Genomic DNA, 23,553 nt, shown 5'->3' with positions numbered 1-23,553 from the left:
CCTTGAACTCAGAAATCCGCCTGCCTCTGCCTCCCGAGTGCTGGGATTAAAGGCGTGCGCCACCACGCCTGGCTCAAAAATAAATTCTTACAGAATACTCACCAGAACTACAATTCCCCATTAACACATACCCCATTAACACATACTCCATTAACACATACCCCAGTCAACACAGGGCCTTCCGAATGGCCTACTCAGTCCACAAACAAATCTGTTTACTCTTAGCTTTTTATAACTCTGAAAACACAGACAGTATCTGCCCTACTCCAGATAATGCTAAAAACCCACACGTGTGTTCGCTGCCCATTTCCTAGAAATGATTTTCCCAAAACCTGTGGGAATCCAGGATCACAACAGCTCTTCTGCTTTTCCTAGGTGCTTCCCACAACAGCAGGCATTAGATGGACAACCACAGGCCCCTGGCCAACAATCACACGTTCTGACTGCAAGAACCTGAGAGGAGATACCTGTTTCAGGATTGAGACCGCTGGTGACCCCTTCAGGGTAGTCTTGCTCCCGTGTCTTCCTCCTTCACTGCCCTCTGGAGCTGGAGCCTGTAGAAGCAACCCAAACAACATATTCAGGAAACCCGGCTCAGACGAGGGCACAGGTAGCCAACATGAGGCTGGGGCTGGGGAGGAAGCCAGGGTTAGCTCGGGTGGGCCATTATGAGAGGTCCCAGAGCCATTGCTGAGGAAGGGGTCTGGGGTAGGCTAGGACTTAGGAGAGTCGAGCTGGTGATTGGGATGTTTGATTGGGCCTCTGGTGAGTGAGACAGCATGTAGCCGGATAGGTGTGGAACAAAGCCACTTGTCACAGTATTTTTTTTTTCTTGAGTAATTGTCATCCCAGAGGCTCGCTGCCTCAGTCTGCTAACCCAGGCCTAGCTCTGGAAGCTTCTAGGGTCTGTAAAATATCTAAACCTAGAATGTCTTCAGCATCTGAGACTGACTGCTGAGTAAGCTCACCCTTTCCAGGTCTTTCTGAGCTCTGCTGGCTGAGCTGTTCTGGCTCAAACTCCTCTCCAGGCTGACTGATTCTGTCTGGCTTCTCTCAGCTTCTCCTGAATTTCTCTGCTTGACCTCAAACTAACTCTGACAGTTATGTTCTAATCTTCTGGCTCCTTCTCACTCTCTGGCTCTTTCTGTCTTCACCAGGGTCTAGCTTGTTCTCTCTCTGCAACCTGTCTCTGAACAAACCGCCCATTAAAACTGCCTCCTCTGCACCGATCTCTCTTCTTGGGAAACTTGGGCAGATCCTATTCTGTCAAATCTTTCTCTGGTTAGTCACTTTGTCTGCCACTCAATCAGATATCACTTTTTTTTTTTTTTTTTTTTTGGTTTTTCGAGACAGGGTTTCTCTGTAGCCCTGGCTGTCCTGGAACTCACTTGTAGACCAGCCTGGCCTCGAACTCAGAAATCCACCTGCCACTGCCTCTGCCTCCCAAGTGCTGGGATTAAAGGCGTGAGCCACCACGCCCGGCTCAGACATCACTTTTAAACATGGCTGCTTCCTTCGGCAAACTAACTTTACGTTCATTGTTTGGGATTAAAGGTGTGTGCTAAGGGTATGTCTGCTGAGCCACCCCACAACTAGAAACAGGTCCCCCCCCCACTTCAGTAAATAACATAACCCCAGGGTTCACAATATAATCACCTCAGAGTTCATAATGTGATCAAATATCCTGCAACACCCAGAGTCACCCAGCCTAGGTTCTTCCCTTCATGTTTCACACCTAATCCTCCAGTGAATGACGTCAGTATTAACTGTAAAGCACTTCTGAAGTCGGGTCATTTCTTACCACCTCTGAAGCCACTCTGACTTCAGTAGCTAGCGGCACATACTCAGTGCAGCGACCAGCTCACTGATACTGTCGGAGCCTTGTGTTGTGGAAATACAGAGCGTGGCACATTGTAGGTGCCGGGGGAAACAGTTGAAAGATTTATCGTGGATCAAAGGAAGGAAGAGAAAACGAACTACGAAGAAGGAAATTGTTGCCAGTGTCAAAAGTAGTGGTGTTCAGAATGATAAGAAGTGGTGGCGCACGCCTTTGATCCCAGCACTTGGGAGGCAGAGGCAGGCGGGTTTCTGAGTTCCAGGCCAGCCTGGTCTACAGAGTGGGTTCCAGGACAGCCAGGACTACACAGAGAAACCCTGTCTCGAAAAACCACACACACACACAAAAGAACTGATGTTCCATCAGTGTGCAACAGAGAGGCCCTAGGGAGGGAGGCCTTGGAGGGACAGTTTCCACAGAAGGCAGGAGCCACCTGCCTGCCACACACTCTACTGAGAGCCTATTCTGGGCCAGACCCACCTCTCAGGGTCAACAGCAAAGGAACAAAGCCAGGAGATACTGGTCTACCTGTCCAGACGAGGGCTGAGTTAACCCTGCCTGCTATGAGATGCACGGGATAAGGTTTCAGGCGCACAGTCGGTCAAAGAATCGGTGCATGGGAAAGAGTTCTTTGTAGGAAGAGGGCCATTTCTCCCCAGAGTAGGAGACCAGAGTGAAGAAGGAGGCGATGAGACAGGTCCAAGGGGCTCCTGGCTGGGAGGCTTCCTATGAGCCAATGGAGCCAGGCTGTCTGAAGTGAGGCTAGCAGACAGGGCGAGTTCACTGAAGGTGGAGGTGACGTGGCCTACCTCTCAGCCTGGTATTCCTCAAGCTCAGGCCTACCCTTAAAAGCAGGCCTTCTGTCATAGCCCTGTCTCTAACTGGAGAGAGACTCTCTGAGGCCCAGTTTCAGCTAGAAGTGATGGTTTTGGTTTGATAGGGACTTGTACTGCTATGGGGATCTGAGCAGGTCGGGTCAACCATCAGTGCTCCACAAACAAAATGGGAGGGGCTGCAGACAGCATCGGTCAGGCCAGGAAACCGCACTTCTCCAAGATTCTGACAGGAAAGTCTCTCGTCCCAGTCCCTGGTTCCAGCCGCTTACAAAAGCCATGGCTCTATTATAAGAGGTGACACACACATTTTTTTTTAAAAATATCTACCTAAGAGCTGGGTCTGTCAGAAGTTGAAGTCTTCACACAAGTGTCCTATGAAGCATTTTTCACAGAGGGCAAAAAGGAGGTTTAAAGTAACTTGCTTAGAGTCTTTTAGGCAGTTGAGTAACCCTCAACATTTTCATTCTTTTTTTTTTTTTTTTTTCCCCAAGACAGGGTTTCTCTGTGTAGGCCAGGCTGGCCTCGAACTCAGAAATCTGCCTGCCTCTGCCTCCCGAGTGCTGGGATTAAAGGCATGCGACACCACGCCCGGCCTAACATTTTCATTCTTAAAATTCAATGTGATTGGAGCTGGGGAGAGAGCAGCCTGCCTTTGGATCTCTCTCTCTCTCTCTCTCTCTCTCTCTCTCTCTCTCTCTCTCTCTCTGTGTGTGTGTGTGTGTGTGTGCGCGCGTGCGTGAGTATGTGTGAGTGCTGGTGCTGGACACACGTGTGCCGTTCAGAAGACAACCTCAGGTGTCAGCCTTCACTTTCTATGCTGTTGATAGAACAGCAGGCCAGCTGGGCTGGGATCGTCTGAGGATTTGTCTGTCCCTGCCTCTCGTCCCACTAAGGGCGTGCTGGGATCGATGACAGGTGTGTACCACCTCGTCTGGCTTTAAGTAAGTAGCTTCTGGGAATCCTAACGTACATGCACGCCACATGTCCATGGAAAACAGTCCGACATGATACACATCTCCAAGCTTACCCACCAACATTCCCTTTTACTATGCACACATTCAGGTAAAACTTCACCTGGCATATTCACCTGGCTTGGTTGGCTTACCATCGCAGAAAAAAAAAAAATCAAAACTCCACAGCCATCCCTCCTTTGCAAATGGTGCACGAGTCTTGTTTAGGCCTTGTTTCTAGGAGGCCCTTTTGCTCCACCTAATCCTTAATCCCACTCCCCACCCTTCCCAAACGCCTTGTTCGGGACCCAAGAGTGAGCATTTTACTTCACAGTATTCTGTCTTTCCTGGACTTCACCTGAGTGAGGCCCTGCTGAGTAAGAACTCCAATCCATTGGTTTCTTGAGCCCTCTCTGGTCCTCTCAGGGCCTCACAAGACAGTGGCCTTCTAGGAGCAGGTACATCTACTTTCCCCCTTCAGGAAGCCGTGCAGCCTGGCACTTGCTAGCAGCCATCCCACAAAGAAAGAAAAGAAGGAGGAGGCGGATTTAGACTGTCCCCTCTCTGCCTTGACGGGAAGCCCCAGCATTCTTCTTCAGCTGCCTGCTCACATGTGTCCCAAGACACGCCCATGTCCCATCTCATGCCTTCTTCAAAGGAAGCACTTTCCACGTGAGCCTGCAGGCTGAGAGAAGGAGCTGATGGTCTCCAGAAGAGTCGATGCCGGGTGCCCCTGGGCTGGAAGATCACCCCACATCCTGGATATCAGATGCACGCAGCTTCACTTCAGTCTGCACAGGCCACCAGGCAAGCAAGCTGGGATCCCGAGGGCTTCAAGGGGAGAAGAACTGGGAGCTAGGAAAATCGGCCAAATACTGAAGAACCATCAAACCCTCCCACACAAACAATGCCAGCCCTCAACTCTCAATATGAAGGTAGTCAAGGAAATACTGTCTGCTAAGGTGCCTGGAAAGAATCAAGATCTACCCAAGCCAGCCAAGGGGTGGCTTGCTCCCCCTGACTCGGTTGAAGTAGCAGGAACTCAGGAATCAAGGCTTGGGGTGGATGCAAGGCCAGCCAGGCCGCCCAGCTGCTTCAACCTCTGGCTGCGAGCCTAGCTGCTTTGATCTGGGGTTCTGCATGAGTGAATGTAAGGCCTAAATAAAACAAGAAGTATATAAATACATCCTTCACAGAGCCTGGCATTACATAAGGGACCCACTTCTCGCTGCTCCCCTCCCCCTCTCAGCCCTCCATCCTCTCTTCGCAATCACTCATAGACACAAGTGCAGAAGCCACAGAGCGCTTCCCCCTGAGGCTTGCAAAGGAGGAGAGGAGGCAGAGGGGGTGGGGTAGACACCCAGGCCAGCCCAGGCCAGGTCCTGATGCAGCTCCAGACCTTAGTGAGATACAGGGATGCCTGGTGGCCTCACACAGATCCAAACAGGAAGTTTATGAGAAACATAGAAAGAATTCGGGCAGAGGCTGGGGATTAGCTCAGTTGTAGGAATGCTTGACTCTCCTGCCCAAAGCCCTGGGTTCCATCCCCAGCACCAAATAAACTGGGTGTGGCAGCAGGCACGCGCCTAGAATCCCAGTGCTCTGAATCCGGAAGCACAGGCAGGGTAGCCCATATGCAGTCACCTGACTGCAGGCTCTGCCAAGGCTTCCAGTCACTACCCCCTGCAGTGGCTCCTCCACTCCCTCCCCAAGTTAGGTTCCTTTTTTTTTTTTTTTTTAAATAATGACTCATTTAGGAAGAGGCAAAACCAAAAACTTCAATGGTAAAGATAAAGAAGCGCCAAAGTCTTTAAACACCTCCCACTCCCGCAGACTTGATATCAGATCCGCCTCCCCACTCTGACCATGCTAGTTTGGAAGTGACGGGGCACACAATTCTTCTAGCAAAAACACTGCCAGTAATATCTCCACTCTCAATGCCTTGGGTTTTCATTGCAGATAAAGACGGTCCCAGGCCTCCAGCCCATTAAGTTTTTGCAAAACAGCAATACAAAATTAAAGATTTGGGCTGGAGAGATGGCTCCGTGGTTAGTAGCACCAGGAACTCTTCCAGAGGACACAGGTTCAATTCCCAGCACCCACAAAACAACTCACGGCTGTCTGTAACTCCAGTTCTAGGGGATTCGAAACCCTCACACAGACACCACAACAATAAAGAAAAAAAAAAAGTAAGTCAGTTAAAAAGAAAAAGATTCAAACCCATGCTTTCAATGGGGTCAAAATCTCATTTGGTTCTACAGAGAGGGTTCTGAGTTATTTTTTTAATATATATATTTTTATTAGGTATTCTGAGTATTAACGAAGGCTTTTGGCGTTAGACCACGAGCCTAATGAGAATGACAATGGTTTTTCTCATTAAAAAAAAAAAGATCTCAGGGGCTGGAGAGATGGCGCGGTGGTTAAGAGCATATGCTGCTCTCAGAGGACCAGAACTTTGTCGATGGCCTATAACTGCCCCTCCAAGGGAGCCTGGCACCCTCTTCTGACCTTCACAGGTCAAGTGCATGCCTACCCAGAGACTGCACATACATGGAATTAAAATTTAAATACGTCTTTTTAGCCAAGGAGATTTCTTGGCATTCAGATGTTTATGTCTGCTCATGGTATTCAAGGGGAACAAAATTATAGAACATTTCAGATTACCTACTTCACGAGCTCCTGGGAAGTCCAAGTCAAATGAATCATTAAGATGGCCCAGAATTCAGAGGTTCTCAACACTGGCTCTATGTTGTTGTATTTTCAAAGTTCCTAGCTTCCGTGCCCAGCGTCTATCATATACATTTGTCTTGGGGTGAGGAACCTGGCAGCAAGGTTGGGTCTTTTTTTTTTTAAATGTTTATTTCTCTAGTTTTCCAGGATTTTAATGTATCATCACGATTGAGGATTATTCAAATACAGATTTTTCTTAAAACTGTGATGGGAGATAGTTCAGTCTGTAACACACTTGTCTTGCAATCGTGGGGGCTTAGGTTGGGCAGAACCCGTGTAAAAAGCTGGGCGTGGTGGCAGATACGGCAGTCTCAGGAATGGCGGGATGGGAGGTTAAGGGAGGAGTCCTAGACAGTCGAGGACCATCTAGTCTGGCCTACGTAGTGAAACTCCAGGTCAGTCAGAGACACTAGCTAAAGAAAAAAAAGAAAAACAGTAGGAGCCTGGGGACCAGAACCCATGGTTGTCCTCTGATCTCCACATACATATTATACATGCATGTGTGCACATACATTAAAAAAATTAAAGTAAATTTAAAAGCTGAGTTCTGGGCACTGCTGCTTGCACTTGCTGCTCTTGGAGAGGATGGAGATTTGGCTCCCAGCATGCACTAGACACAACTACAGCTCACAACCATCCACAACTCCAGTTCTAGGGAATCCGATCCCCTCTTCTGGCCTCTAGGGGCACCAGACCCGAACATAGTGCACAGGCAAACCACTTATACACATAAAGTAAGACAGACAAACCTTTAAAGTAAGTAAATAAAATATCTAAAAAAGAAAAAATTAAGGGAAGCTAGGGAATGTGGCACAGGTATAGAACACTTGCCTAGAATACACAAGGCTCTACCCCCAGAACCACAAAAATACTTACACACATACACATGTGCATGCATGCATACTGACGTGTACACACATACATATGTGTGCACCTGAAACAAAAACCATGAAAGTTTAAAAGTTAAGGAAAGGTCCAAGTGGTACCAAAGACAAAAATCAAAACCAAATTTGATATCAAGAACTCCCAGGCCAGCTCTGCTCTGGGCTCTGGCATTCACAGACTTGACTTAAATGTAAGTGGGGTTACCACAGAGCTGGTCTTTCTTCGTGGAGCATTTTACACTTATCTAGCAATTACTACGACCACTTCCTGACCCTGTGACTCACGCACTCTGCTACCCCACCCGCCCCCACCCCCATCCCCACCCAAGGAGGGAAGTCTACAGATGACCCCCTCCTCCGACCACCATCTTGCTCACCTGCATCCGCCCCTGCTTCTCCTAACAGTGCCAGGCTCAGAAAGTGTCCATACCTCCTTTCCTTCCCTCCACACACACACAACTTTTCTGAAAGTTCCTTCTATGCCCACAAACTGCTTCCCAGTCCCTCTGACCCCTTCATACAGCCTGCATTTGACATCTACACAATGAGGTTACAAGAGACAAGACTCCCAACCTCACTCTTCGTCCTAAGCTTTTCAATTTGCCTTACCCCATGCCTCCCTAACTGAGGGCAACCTGGTATCAGTAAATGGGGAACTATCTTTGAGGCACAGTATTATGGGGTAGAGGGCAGAGGCAGGGCACTTTTTACATTCCAGCTTACACTCAGAGCCAACAAGTTGTTTTGTTTGTTTGTTTGGTTTTCGTGGATAAAAACCAGGGGCCAGAGAGCTGCTGCTGCTGGCAGAGGGAGTTGCTGTTACGCCTGACAACACAAGTTTGGTCCCTGGGACCCAAGAGGTACAATCAACTCCTGCAAGCTGTTTCAACTCCACACACGGACTGTGACATATGTTCGCCGGTACGCACAAACACAGAATTTTAATTAAATAACTAAAAAGCCACAGACATAGAGGCATGGCTTATACAATAAATGCACTGCTTTGTAAATGCAGAAAATCTGTGCAGGAAGTGTATATGCTAGTTCAAAATGTAAATGACACTGTGTGGGTCACAGGTGGCACGAACTGACCTTCCCCCCTTTCTTTGTAAACTTTATTACTTCTGATAGCTTGAGTATAAGAATCATGATAGTTCAGACCCAAATCCAAGCACCAGAGTAGGTCCAGAATGAGTATATAATGAGCGGCACACTCCAGGCCAGGTCCCAGCATGCACTGCGGAACCACACCCTTATTAACAAATGGATGACGCCCCCATCAGGCCCTCTTGGCTTCTGTGCCCTGAGTCTTGGACGCCAATTCATCCCTGAACCATGGTGGGTCCCCAAGAACAGATGTGGAAAAGATATCTCAGCATGAGTGACATGCCCGGTACAGGGACCATCTAGCCCTCTATAGCCACACAAGCCATGTCCTCTCCTGTGTGTCTCCTCTGGTCTCCATTTTTGTTACCGTGCTGCCTCTTAGCACGGTAAGTCTAGGTTGACCACATACACTCCACTTAACAGGTAAACTCACAGCTTGGACGTCGGGAGCCTAGAAACTTAGGATCATAAGGGATAGACCATGGATTCTCTCACTCTCCATCTCCCCATCACTCCCTAATGTCTCTTGAGGCAAAGAAGAAACATGAATGAATATTCCAGGTAGCAGGAAGCGAGTTGAGAGGTTAAGGCCAGGGGATCACAGAGTATGGCATGCTGCCAGGGAGATACAAGGTTCTCAGGTCACATCTCTTAAGAGGAAGAACACTGTGGCATACACAGTGCCAGGCAGAAAGAACCCCAAGACACTTAGAAATGTCAAATTCCATCTGGGCATAGCAGGAGGAACCCAAGTGAAAAAGACTCAGCCTCCCGCCGGCTGTGACCACTTTTCTGCAGTCCCAGCATCTAAAGAGGATCTAAGCAAACGGGGTGGGTGGAAAATAGGAATAGAGAAAAAAGAAATGAAATTAAGCAACATCACATGGAGATAGGCCAAATCCTCCCCGTGTAACACATAGTCACTGCACGTGACCCGCGTCACTCCATGAGCTCCAAAACCAGACATCTGCCAGTTATCAAATCAAGACTCCTGGGATGCTGACCTTCTCAATGTCAAGAGCTAGCACAGAGACTAACCATAATCAACCCGGATGCATGGCCTCTTACCAGGTCCTCAAGAAGTCTGTTTTCTGAATAGTCAGGTGACACCCTGGGGGCACAGCAGAGAGTCACCTGCCATTGACTGCCCAGGAAGAGCTGAGGAGGGGGGAGTGGTTGGAGACAGTCTCATGGAGGAAGTGAGATCTGACTTGGATCTTGAAAAACTAGGTTCAACTAGGTCAGACAGAAAGGAAGTGGGAAGACTACCCCAAGCCGTGGGCTGGCAGATACAAGCCATAGCCACAGGATGGGTGGGGACCAAGATGCAGGATTGGGTCCCAAAGGTGGTGAGTGGAAATACTTAGGAGTCAACGTGGTTGGTCTGAGCCCACCTCTGCTTCTCAGGCCCATACTCCCCATCAGTAAAGGCATGATGGAGACAGGAATAATGGTACCCAACCTCTAGAGATGCTGTAAAGAGAAGATGCTTCTGAAATGCTTCGGGTATTTGTTACCCATCGTCAAATGCTGTTATTCTTGAGGATGGAGGAGGGGGGAATCGAGACGGGCCGTCTCTGTATAGTCCTGGCTCTCCTGGAACTTGCTCTGTAGACCAAGCTGGCCTCCAACTCCTGTGAGATTCTTTTGCCTCTGCTTCTCAAGTGCTGGGATTAAGGGTACCTGCTACCTTTCTTGGATCCTCATTCCTGTGTGGCAAGCACCTTATTCAGGGAACCATCTTTCTCCACAGTCACCCCGGCTCACCCCCTTTTAAATTTTGAGACAGAGTGTCGTGCAGCTGAGGATAAACTTGTACTTTTGATCCTCTTGTCTCTCTACTCTCCAAGTGCTGGGATTCTAAGTGTGCAACACCATGCCCAGCTTATGTGTTGCTGGGAATCGAACCCAGGGCTTCTCGCATGCTAGATAAGTACTCTATCGTCTGAATCAGATCCTCAGATGCTGCTGCAGCCTCCTCCACCTCCTCCTCCTCCTCTTCTTCCTCCTCCTCTTCCTCGTCCTCCTTTTTCTTCTCCTTCTCCTTCATTCTTTTTCTTCTTCTCCTTCTCCTTCTATTCAAGGTCTTACTATAGAGCCCAGGGTTGCATCAAGCTTGCTTGGAAGTCCATACTGGCCCCCAACTCACAATTCTCCTGCCTCCAACAAAGTACCAGGGTTACAGCACATAGTATCTTCTTTCTAACAGCCTGATGCTAAGAAGGAGCGAGTATAGGCCACTTGGTCACACATCCTCAGTAGCCTAGAGGGAGAGTGGACCATGTGGTGGAATACTCAGGCGGACAAGGATGGGGAACCTCAGCCTGCTGCCTACATACTCTGTTCTAGAACATTCTACAACTACTGACAGCATCCCCGAGCTTCCAGTTAAACTGGGTCAAAGGGAAAGCCTTTGCTTCCCCCTCCTCCTTCCTCACCATGGTTTGACAGTAATCGCACCCCTCCACTAACTGTTCTCTGGGCCTCTTCTCCCCAAAGTATGACCTAATGGAGGCAAGTGCTTCCCCTTGCTGCTAATGTGGGGGTAACCACCATCCTGTAATGGGTTGTTGTGTTTTTTTTTTTTTNTCCAGCTCTGCCTGAATTTCTGTAATGGTGCCCTCCACTGAATTCTCTAAAGCTGGGTACTCCCTATCCACCCAGCACATCCTTCAGGGACCCTGACTTACAGCAGTCTACCATATATACATGGCTGAGATTACAGTTGCGTTTGCCCTCAACTACCCTCAGAGGCAAAACAACAACAACCTCAGCAGCAGCAGCAGCAGCAGCAACAACAACAACAACAAATGGCTATGACAGGCACTCAAGCATCCAGGCAGGCATTGTGATATACATCTGCAACCTCAACACTGAGGGGGAAGAGGCAGGAAGATCACAACATGGGGTCCAGCCTGGGCTAACAGAGGTGGGAAGTGGGAACATTGGTGTCAGCGACGTGTTTTCGTAGCAACTCTTGGAGAATCTGACTTCCATCCCTACACTGGTATAGAAGCATGTATTTTTATCACAGCATGGCTACAGCAAAGGCAGGCTGGGAGATCCAGGGCTCCCTGGCCAACCAACCTAGCCTACTTGGCAAGCTCCAAGCCTAAGAGAGACTTTGTCTTAAATAAAAGTAAATAAATACAGACGGATGGGTACCTGAGGAACCGAACATAAAATTGTTCTCCACCCTCCACGTACATTTGCATGCACACCTGCACACCTGCACACACACACGTACGCGCACACACACACACATGTACATGTATCAAAAAGCAAAGAAGAGGGACAGGACTCAAGTGCTTCCTCTCATACTCTTCAGGGAGCGCTAAGAAAGTTGAGGGCTCCAGCCCCAGCAGGTACAGTTGGAGCATCTAAGTGCCTCTAGTCCAGCCTAGCGCAGCTACTCTGAGGTGCCAGCAGCGGCCCAGATTAGAGACCAGACTGGTACCCATGGGTCATTCCTTCCCTTGGAGGTCCTTGGGCGGGGACAGCAGAGCTCTTTCAGGACAAGACTCTGCCCAACAGCTGCTGCTGAGACTTCTCGCCTCCAGGGTGACTGGCACAGGGGCGCCCCTCCCTGCAGCAGACTGATCTGGTCCCTCCTGTATCTCAGCCTTCCTTCCTCCTCTATCAGCCAGTCAAGCCCCAGCTTGGAAGGACTTGGCTGAGCCTGGCTCACCCTCACAGGGCCAGTTTTGGTTTGATGTAATGCGAGAGCATTTATTGGGAATGGCAATTGAGAGGACCTGGGTTTGAGCTCCAGCACTGCAAACAAACTGTTAAGAGCTTACTGTGGTCAAGAACTCTGCCAGGATTTAAAATGCCAACCAAGATCTGAGGACCGGGGATCACAGAGAACGTAAAGAAGGAAGGCTAAGCATTGGGACTCAGAGGTCTCAGCGAAGAGTGGAGCCGGAATGAAAATAGATCTGTTGATAGTATTGGTGATGGTTTGTTTGTTTTCTTAAGAGTCCTATGGTTCACACTGGCCTTGAACTTGCTATATAGCCAAGGATGCTGCCAAATCACTGATCTTGCCTCCTCTACCTCCCCAGAGCTGGGGTTCACATCCATTTTTATGTGGTGCTGGGGAGCAAAGCCTCTCTCTTCTGGCCTTCAAGGGCAGTAGACACACAAGTGATGCACATGCAGAACATTCATACACATAAAATAAAATGCATAAGTCTTAAAAACTTATATGTATATGTATGTATCTGCAGGTGGTTTTGGGCATGGGAGTGCAGGTGCCCTCAGAGGCCAAAGCAATGCTAAGCAAACAATCTGCCAACTGAGCTACATCCTGTCTCTAAAGAGGTTCTTGAAGAATGGGCTGTTTTAATTATGAAAAGACTTTTAAAAAACTCTTAGATCATTCCATTATTTATTTAGTAGGTATATTGTGTGAGCCTTTGTGAGTTTATCTCCTTTCCTTCGTTTATTTCTTTTTGATTGTTCTTTAGAACAGGGTTTTGTTTGCTTGTTTGTTTGTTTTAGCCCTGGCTGTCCCAGAACTAGCTCTATAGATCAGGCTGGCCTTGAACTCACAGAAATTTGCCTGCCTCTGTCTCCCAAGTGCTGGGATTAAAGGTATCTTAGTTAAGGTTTCTATTCCTGCACAAACATCATGACCAAGAAGCAAGTTGGGGAGGAAAGGGTTTATTCGGCTTACACTTCCATACTGCTGTTCATCACCAAGGAAGTCAGGACTGGAACTCAAGCAGGTCAGAAAGCAGGAGCTGATGCAGAGGCCATAGAGGGATGTTCATTACTGGCTTGCTCAGCCTGCTCTCTTATAGAACCAAGACTACCAGCCCTGAGATGGTCCCATCACAGGGGGCCTTTCCCCCTTAATCACTAATTGAGAAAATGCCTTACAGTTGGATCTCATGGAGGCATTTCCTCAACTGAAGCTCCTTTCTCTGTGATAACTCCAGCTGTGTCAAGTTGACACAAAACTAGCCAGTACAAAAGGTGTGTCCCACCACCACCTGACTCCTTTATTTAGTATGTATATGTGTGGGGGCCTTGGTGAGTGTGTGTGCAACTTGTGTGTACAGGAGCCTTTGAGACCAGAGGAGAATGTCTGATTCCTAGAAACTGGAGCTTGCCTTATGAGTCATCATGTCGGCAGACTAGGGTCCTCTGCTAGAGCCGTCAGTGCTCCAAACTGATGAGCAATCTAGAGAAATGGTCCCAGAAGGATAGAAATTCCTTCAGCACCCTTAGGGCAGCCGAGACAGTCCAACTGTCCATCGCTAAACTGTTCCAAACACAAAGTGACTCAGGTAGCAGCCCTGAGTCAAACAGACTATGAGAGGTGCAGCTCAAAGCCCTTCTGAGGGAGCCTGTAATGACTGTGAAAACCCATGTCCTGTGTCTCCAGGGTCCTGCTAGTACCAGAAAGGAACAATAAGCTCGAGCTGGAGTCACAAACATGTACCTGCATGGTCTCAAGGGGCTTGATTTAACCCTGTCACTGTCTTCAAAGTCAGTCTTTGTATTTTTTAAAATGGGGCCCCACATTTGCATTGCACCCCACAAACTATGACGCTGGTTCTGAGCAAGAGGCAAAGATGAGGGAAGAGGGGGAGGGAGAACCTTCCTATAAAGCTGATGGGAATGTGGCTGCCCCTCAGTGGACCAGGCCAGTGGGTACAACAGGGTGGACACAGAATGAGTGGAGACAGGGCACAGTGTCACAGCAATGCTCAAAACCTAACCCTAACTAACCTAGACCACATCCCCCTACCCCAGAGGTTGACCAGTTGGCTAATAATGCTTACCTGAAACAGGCTGGATACATTCATGTGTTACAGACTCAGACTGGGGGCGGAGGGGCAGTGGCAGCATGTCAAACTGAAACTCTTTTGATCTTATGATTGTTTATAGGTTCAGACCAGAAAGAAACAAAGAAAGAAAGAAAGAAAGAAAGAGAAAGAGAGAGAGAGAAAGAGAGAGAGAGAAAGGAAGGAAGGAAGGAAGGAAGGAAGGAAGGAAGGAAGAAAGAAAGAAAGAAAGAAAGAAAGAAAGAAAGAAAGAAAGAAAGAAAGAAAGNAAGAAAGAAAGAAAGAAAGAAAGAAGAAAGAAAGAAAGAAAGAAAGAAAGAAAGAAAGAAAGAAAGAAAGAAAGAAAGAAAGATCGAGCCCCATGCCGGGAGAACAGTGGTCAACCGTTACAATTTGATCAAATTGTTATCTTTACTTCCGACCTACTAAGGACACTATTCTCTCACCCAAACCCTGATCCTCCATCCAAAGAGAACCATGATTCTAAAATACAGCTTTCTCCAGGAATGGCAGGACCAGAAAGGACCTTAGAAACCATCAGGTTTCAGACTCTTGTCTCTTTCGGGAAGGTCCTCCTAAAACTATCAATATGGCTCCCAAGGAACCTTGACAACACCTCACACACACACACACACACACACACCCTACCCCACAACCTGGTCCAATTCTCACTTCATAAATGAGGAAGCTGAGGCTATAACAGGGGAAGTAACTGATCAAGGCCACCCCAAAATGGGGGCAGGATCAGAACCCGGAAACTTTCAGCTTCCCCTCCTGACCTCTCAATTTCAAGAGTACAAATACATTCAGATATTCACTGTATTATAACCCCCAGCCCTGCCACACACAGAGACATTAAACACACGCAGATATTCACTGTATATGCACACAGAAAGATAGTCACTGTATAACCCTAGCTCTGCCTGCCCCATCCAGAGACATTACAGTTTTCCCCACATCTTTGACTCAGGTCCTTCTTTGTCTTACAGAAATGAAATCTGGTTTCATGGATTTTAAATCTGTGGACCCGGTACAGGACACACATCTAGTGTTCAGCACATTTACCCTCCAACCCATCATTTGGTAAGGTAAAGCCAAGGTCAAGCTGTAGGTCTTTGTAGAGCCTCGGCACTTGCAAACACTGCCTTCTCTTTCTTTCTTTCTTTCTTTCTTTCTTTCTTTCTTTCTTTCTTTCTTTCTGTCTGTCTGTCTGTCTGTCTGTCTGTCTGTCTTTCTTTCTTTCTTTCTTTCTTTTAATTTTGTTTATTTGATTTGGTATGCATTTATGTGTGTGCCCTAGGAGGGCACAAAGGGTTTGGACCCCCTGGAATTGGGGGACAGACAGTTGTAACCAGTCATGTGGGTACTAGGGATTGAACCTACATCCTCTGGAAGAAAAGTCAGTGCCCTTAACAGCTGAGGCATCTCTCCAGCCCCAACACTGACTCTTCTGAAAGAGTGATTCAGCCCTAGTTTTTCACTTACAGGTGAAGCCCATACAAGTGGACAGAGCTAAGATCAGACAGGGAACGTTCCCACTCCACCCCACCAGAAAGATAGAGCCAGAGCTCTGGAATTACAGACTGAGCTACACCTAGCTTCTGTAATGCTAAGGATCAAACCCGGGGCTTCAGAGCATGCTAGGAAAGTGGTCTACCAATGCCTGAGCTCCTTGCAGTTCAATGTGTGATTATTCTTCCTTCCTTCTTTCCTTCCTCCCTTCCTACCTACCTCCCTCTCTTCTTCTCCTTTTCCTTTGAACAATTAAGAACAGAGCATCTATTGTGTGTCATGAATGATCTGGATGCGGGACATGTAGCCGTAAGAACACACTTTGGTGTTTCTGATTTACAAGGAGACATACTGGATAAATGAATATACAGCAAGCTGTGTGGTTATACACACGCTGGAGAAGACAGCACGGGGTGGAGGGGCAGAGAATGGTTCAGAAGAAATGGATTTAGTCCTAGAGGGTCAAGGAAGGTGTCTCAAAGGGACGTGTGGGTGCCGGGCGTGGTGGCACCCACTCGGGAGGCAGAGGCAGGCGGATTTCTGAGTTCGAGGCCAGCCTGGTCTACAGAGTGAGTTCCAGGACAGCCAGGGCTACACAGAGAAACCCTGTCTCGAACCCCACCCCCAAAAAAGGACACATGGGACATCTGAGGTGGGGTAGGGTGAGGGAATACTCTAGACAAAAGGAAAAGCAAGGGCAAAGGTCCTGAGGCAGGAATGTCAAGCTCTAGTGTAGTCTGAGTGAGGGCAATGTCTGATTATGATACAGGGGAAGATAGGGAGGAGGTGGGAGCCAGAGTCGGTGGGTCCTGAAGTTACAGCAGTGTTTAGCTTTTATTCCAGGCATAGATCGTGCAAGGGAGTGACTTGGCATAGCCTGCCACACAGCTTCCCCGACCACTATCATCACCAGGCAATAAGGGGAACCAGGTTTGGGAGCCAGGCCTTGAGCTCAGCACAGCCTCTCAGCGTTACTGAGAAAAACCTTCCCCTTCTCTGAATCCCCAGAGTGAAATGGGAACATCAGGCTGGGTGGTGTCTAAGGTTCTTCCTACAAGATTCGTACATTCTGACCTCGACAGTGAGAGCCCTAAAGGATCTGTCTGCTTCTGATACAGGAAAAAGCCAGGGAACCGCAGCCACATTTCTGAAGCCCCTGACTCTTACCCAACTGCAAACCATCTTCTTATAGCTCTCAGCATGAAGAGTCCAGCTAAAGAATCGGCCTCATCCCTCAGTTATAGATGCTAAAGATGACCAACAGCAGGGCCGGTAAGGTGGCTCAGCTCGCCGCCATGTCTGATGGCCCGACCTCTACAATGGGTTCCTGACTCCTGTGTGTTGTTTTCTCACCTACACACACACACACACACACACACACACACACACACACCAAATATTGTTTAAGTATTTTTATGATTCTGAAGTCATACCATTAAAGAGAGCACAGATTTCACACACGTCATGATGGAGTGTGGCCTGCAGAAGCCAAGTCATCGGGGTGCTCAGAGCCTGCACCCCTCAATGGCTGCCTTTTCTTTCCTTTCCTTTCCTTTCCTTTCCTTTCTTTTTTTCTGTATTTAGTCTTTTTCAAGACAGGGACTCAGCTGTATGGTGAACTGGAACTCACTCGGCAGACAGGCTGGCCTTGAACTCATAGAGATCTGCCTGCCACTGCCTCCCAGGTGCTGGGATCCACGGTGGCGTGCTTCAGCACACCTTGCTCTTCCTGCCTGCTCCCCTGAGGGCCCTGTCTTGGATCATCCATCATCAGGTGGCGTTGAAAAGAAGGAAGGCTCCACACTCGTCCATCCAGTTGCAGGAACAAGGTCTGTTTCAGCTTGGGAGTCCCTGTGAATATGGATCCATCAGACTTCGAGAGCATCAGGTGTCTCTCCCTAGGCCTTAGCCATCAGACTGAGTCTCTCTCAAGAGAACTTTGTCTTCTGCTCCAATGGGGCGCTCCCCAAGACAGAAGTGGATCCCTGCAGCAGGGGTCTTGCCCCTCTTTTGGCCTAGAAGCATCCTGAAGATGGGGTTTATCTTCCCCACTTCCTGCTCCCCACAGCCTTCTCTGTTTTGAGCAGTTTCTTTAAACAGTTTCTTTAAACAGGGCAGAGTGAAACACTTAGTTGGAACCGCCCCACCCAGGCACAAGGCCCTGCCATCCTTAGCCACTAAATCACCCATGAAAATGAAATCTGAACCTCTCTGCTGAATGAAGAGAGAGTCAGAAATCAGCTTCACCTGGCATCTTCTTACAGACTGGCTAGGTCCAGCCCAAAGACTGCCCTTATTTTACAAATACGCCTCTCTGGAACAGGGGCTGAAGGCAGCCGAGGTGCACCAAGGGACTGAGAGCAGGGACCACACTGGGTGCCACGCCAGCCCAGGCACCACTGTGCTTTGGCTTCTGTGCTGAGGAGAGGACTCACGTGAGGGAGCTGCGCTGCTCATCCCTCAGCAGCAACAGTGGTGAGGGGTGTGTGCAGAGCTTAGCGCTGGGGCTTGAGGCTGGCTCAGTTCACATCTGGTGCCTCGAGTGAGATATGAACCTTACCCCAGACAGGGAGAGGGGTGAGAGGGCTGGGAGAGCCCACCCGACTTCTCTGGAACCCAGCTTCTGCCACAGAACCGCATCAAGGTGGGGACTTCCAATGTCTGAGCTGCCCTTCAGACCAGACAGTACAGCCCACACAGAGAGCAGTGGCCCTCTCATCTAGGAGTGAAACATTCTAAACATTCACTCTCAGTCTCCACTTCTCCTAAACCGGGGCTTGGGGAAAGCCTTGGAGATTTCTGCTGCTTCCTACCGACAACCCAGGTTGAATGTGGAACCAGACCTTCCCTCGCCGTCTAGAGGGCTTGGGAGATTGTGTGCCTGAGCCTCAGCTAGAGGCCAGCAGGGTTCCACTGCACCCAGGAGCTTGGGCACCTGTGGGCTGAGAAGACAGCTCAGGGGGTAAAGACATTTGCTGTTCTTGTAGAAAAGCCAGGTTTGACTCCCAGCACGCTCATGGTAGCTCACGATTTTCTTAAACTCCAGTTCCAGGGGGTACCAAACCCTCTTCTGGCTTCTGAGGACGAGGCACACGTGTGGTGCACTTATATACACGAAGCCAAGTTACCCATATGCATTAAGTAAAGACAATTTAAAAAAAATGGTACTCTCTTGGATATGAAGTATCCTTAGGGAAAGGCTGGCCCTGAAACTCTGACCAAAGATGTGAAACCAAAAGAAACCCAACAAGGACGCAGGAGTACGAAGAACAGATGACCACTGACAGGGTTCGGCCACCACTGTGCACAGAGTGAGGAAGAAGAGCACAGACTACTCCTTCAACAGGGAGTTGGAGATGAGCTCAGACTTCCCACGGCTTCTTCTACCTCCACACCTGACACTGAGCCACAGGGAAGTCAACTGATCCCCGTGGGATGCCAAAGACTGCTTATCCAAAATGTCTGGCAATGCAAAGCAACAGCGGCTTCATGAACCAGACATGTATTGTGCCCTGGGCATCTCAGGTGTGGTACCGTTGCTTCGGCCTCACTCTTGTATCTAAGAATATTTGGCAGCACCGGCCTCCACTCATTTAACCCCAGTAGCATTTCTCCCTGCTCCCCCAGAGGTGACAGTCAAGGGGTTACTTGACAGTACCAAATGCCACCCCTCCGAGGTTCAAGAAGACTCCTGGTTGAGAACCACTGCTTAAAGTTTAGACATCTGAGGAGACATGTTAAAAACAATAACTGACAGCCGGGCGTGGTGGCGCACGCCTTTAATCCCAGCACTTGGGAGGCAGTGGCAGGGGGATTTCTGAGTTCGAGGCCAGCCTGGTCTACAGAGTGAGTTCCAGGAAATCCAGGGCTATACAGAGAAACCCTGTCTCGAAAAAAAAAAAAAAATAACAACTGACATAGTGTTTAAAAATATGAGCATCTAATTCCTCCTGACTTTTTGGACGCCACGGTTTTGCAAACTCAGAGTGTAGCTTCCATACTTCGGCCTCTTCATCTGCCTAAACGCAAATGCTAAGTGCCCGGACTCCTTCAGTTCTTCCCCACACTTTCCCAGGCTCCCTGTAGCCCATGCTCTGAAGTGGCCAGCTGCGCATGCGCCACACACCTCTAGTTATTGGCTGCCTGAGTCAAGGCGCTTCCAGCCCTGAAGAAGTGCATGCTAGGATGAGGCAGCAATGGCTACACCTGGAGAGCAGGTCCATTCTCATCACCAGCATGGTGGGGCCGTTAGACACGCCATAACACTTCTCAGAATGAAGTGTGCTTTAAAGTACATTGTGCCAAACACAGGGGGAAAAAAAGGGTCAGAGATACCATATCTAAAAGTTTTGGAAAGATCCATGACCAGAAGAACAAGCGGAATAGGAGCTCCGAGATAAGAAACACATCCCATCCGACCTGCCACGAAAGAAATGCAAATGAGAACAGACACCAGCGCCTATCCCGCAGGGTGGCAGAGATCAAAGGGTATGATAAGCCCACGTTAGTGAGGCTGCCTCATTCATTGATAGAACTCACTACTATGGGCTACTTAAAAGGCTCTTTGCAAAGTCTGCCAACATCCCAAACGTGGATGTGTGTCTGCCAGCGATTCCACATCTAGAAACGTATCCTGCAGAAACAGCCCCACCTCTGAAAGACAATGCAATACAAGGTTTAATGCTGGCTGAAGCTAGATGCTCACCACTGGGGGATGGCTTCACTTTACTCTACAGGAGGGGATGGGAGGCACAGGATGGAGCCAAACGGGTGGGATCGGTTGAAAAGCCCTGTGTATTTATACATGCATGTATGCCCGTAAGTTGCCATTCCAAAGACACACAAATAGGTTCACAATAGTGGTTGCTTCTTGAGAGAAGGGCTGGGTAGCAAGAGTTATATACCTCACTTTAGATACATGCACACTTTATGCTACCAAGAATCGTTAGTCAAACAATCGGTCCGTAACAAGGGATCTTAGACTAAAAGACAGTCTTCAACCTTGCTCTGTAACCGCCAGATGTGTGCAGGCATGCACCAGATGCTACAGGCCCGTTTCCATTAAATCCTTTATTCCCGTGAGTATTCCCACCTGCCAGAGTTCAAACGGTTCAGGTGGCCTGTGCCTGTGTCCAGATATTTATGTGTATCCGCAGGTGTACACACTAGGTGTGTCTGTCATTGTTTTTGTTTTTAGAACAGAGTCTCTCACTGGCCTGGAGCTTGCCAAGTAGGCTAGGCTGGCTGGCCATTGAGCCTCAGGGATCCTCCTGCCTCTGTCTCCTCAGAACTGGGATGACAAGTGTGTCCCACCAACCACTGCTTTTGTACATAGGGTCTGGGGATCAGACGCAGGTCCTTTGACTCACTGAGCTATCTCCCCAAACCCTAATGTCCCTGGCGTGTTTGTTTTGTTTTGTTTTTAATTCAAAAGCAGGAAGTATTTGCCACATCCAAAGCATAAAAGAGGCTCACCAGCTCCCTTCTTCAACAGTGTTTTAAAGGCATTCAAACCTCAACACTATGTTACCTTCATTCTGAAAGCATACAGTCGCCTAGATGGCCGGCAACCATCACCCTGCAGCTACAAGGACAGACAGGCAAAAATCCTTTTGAAGTTATTCTCAGGATCAACTGCCAGGGACCCAGGGACACCAGAGCTCTTAACAATGCCTCAGAGCACTAGGGTGGCGCATCATAGAATGGCCTGGACCCCAAAACTTCTCAGGAGCGGTGAGAACCTGGAGTAGTCACCCGAGGGAACTCCCTGCGGCGCTGCCTGCAGCAACATTTTAATGGCTTATTACCCAAGGGTGCCAACCGACATCACTTTCAACCCCACCTCACCGCCCCTGCCACTTCGTCATAAAATAACCCTCATATTTTCTGCTGTAAATCAGCGTCTGTCAAGCTCTAAATTGGGCCAAGGCAATATTTATTCATCAAAAGATAAATCTTCCCTGCCCCGTCATAAATCTGCTTCGAAATGTATTATGCCATCACTCTTACCTGAAACCTTGTCAAAAAGTGGCCTGGAAGAGTCAGGCAATGTGCAGTTGGCTATGGCTAAGGGTACAGTCATAGCTCATCTGTTTAGTTCTCTGTGTGGGGGAGTGGGGAGGTGGGGCCCTTCCAATGAGGCCTACCCAGGCTAGCAATTCGAACGCTCGTTAACATCAGGCTGGGGATTGAGGGAAGCTGATTCGCCCAGAGAAGCAAAGACCCCTCTGGTGGGAAAAATAGAGAGGCAAGAAAGATGGTAATAGAAGCAGGCGTGGCAGGCGGGCGGGAGAGGGCAGTGAATGAGGAGCGACAGGTCCATGGAGCAGTAGGACCAGGTGGAGAGCCCGTCCAAGAGAGGAGGTGACAAACGTGATAATCAATAAATAAAAATAAAAGGGGCAGGAGATATGACTCGGCTGGTAAAGGTTCTTTCTGCCAAGCCTGGCCAACCAAAGCTGCCTCGAAGGTGCCAGATATCACTGGAAGCAGCGCTGCCAGGATTAATGTTCAGATTGATAACGGATTTGGAATTAATTCTTGGTTGCTGCACACCGAGAACCCTTTCGCGGTGGTGGAAGTGTTCACCAACCCCTCCCACACTCAGCCTACAGGCCTCCACATGGGGCCACGAGGCGAGATAGAGACAGCTTTGCTCTAGAATGGGTGAGACCCAGCTAAAAGGTAAACCCATCCCCAAAAGGCATAATCTCTTCCCTTTGTGCTCCTTTCTCTGGGCATGCCAATCTGAGGAGGGGCAGAAAGCGGCCCTCTCTCAGTGTGGGCTGCTGGCTGCTGCTTCTCCCAGGTAGGGTGGGGTCATCTGCTGAGGGGTGGTCTCTGCCTCATTCCTCCACTCTCCCTTACACACCCCCACCCAGCCAGCTTCACCTTTTACTACCGAGTCACCCCAGTCCCACTTCCTCTGTACTGCTCCACAACCTCACGGCTCGATCTGGCACAAGAACACACTCGGGGCTGCCGTGCGTGCACTGGTGGTTAATGACAAGGTGGGTTTCTAAGCCACACACATACTATTAATTTCATATTCAAACGCACGCTCCTTGTACGTGGGCGAGTACGGGAGGAAACCCCTCCCCAGTGCCAAACACTGAAGTCTTTATGGGACTTAACAAAGACAGAACGAACGGAACTATTTATTTATTTATTTATTTATTTTAAAGGCCAACTTCATATGTTCATGCTAGGTGTTGAATTTCTCACAAGAAATTTTACAACCAACAGATGAAGCCACTACCGTAGAACCGTGTGAATGTACCTTGTAAGCTGCTGGTTATCTGGGCTTTAAAGCCAAGGAGGGCCAGTGAGGGCCAGCTATAAGCTCAGTTAATACGGTGCTTGCTCTGAGTTCCGTTCCCACCGTGGTGCAAACCAGGCATGGCTGTGCACACCTGCAATCCTAGCACTTGGGAGGTGGAGGCAGGAGGATCAGAAGTTCAAGGTCATCGCTGGATTCATAGGGAGTTCAGGACAGTCTGGGTTATATGAGACTTTGTCAAAAAAAAAAAAAAAGAAGGAGGAGGAGGAGGAGAAGTGAGAGGAGGAAGAGGAAGAGGTGGAAGAGGAGGAGGTGGAAGAGAAAGAGGAGGAAAGAAAAAGAAAAAAGAAAAGGCCACACCACTGGGGGGGGGGGTAACACGCCCTAGGCCAGAGGCAAAGGTAGTTAACGGTTTGAGCTTTAAACTTTGGCTTTGTTGTGGAATGTTTAAGCATTATTATCATTACATTTGTGTGTGCACATATGTGGGTGGGCATGCATGAGAGAGTGTGTGCGTGTGCGTGTGCGTGTGTGTGTGTGTGTGTGTAATAATACATCTGGAGATCTGGGCTGGTGAGATGGCTCAGTGGGTAAGAGCACCCGACTGCTCTTCCGAAGGTCCA

At 48.8% G+C, this 23,553-nt stretch overlaps 1 protein-coding gene across 4 annotated transcripts in view; it reads right to left on the bottom strand.

The window, feature by feature from the left end:
• Positions 1–23,553, bottom strand: part of Trerf1 (transcriptional regulating factor 1) — a 225,493-nt gene that overhangs the window by 133,950 nt on the left and 67,990 nt on the right. For all 4 annotated transcript variants that reach the window (XM_029471314.1, XM_029471315.1, XM_021149160.2 and 1 more), the window contains exon 3: positions 468–554. The gene's annotated coding sequence lies outside the window, so the exon portion shown is untranslated. The remainder of the gene's footprint in view (positions 1–467; positions 555–23,553) is intronic.

This window comes from Mus caroli, chromosome 17 (assembly GCF_900094665.2).
Source record: "Mus caroli chromosome 17, CAROLI_EIJ_v1.1, whole genome shotgun sequence".
Classification (NCBI taxonomy): Eukaryota; Metazoa; Chordata; class Mammalia; order Rodentia; family Muridae; genus Mus; species Mus caroli.
This window is presented reverse-complemented; position numbering and strand designations above follow the sequence as displayed.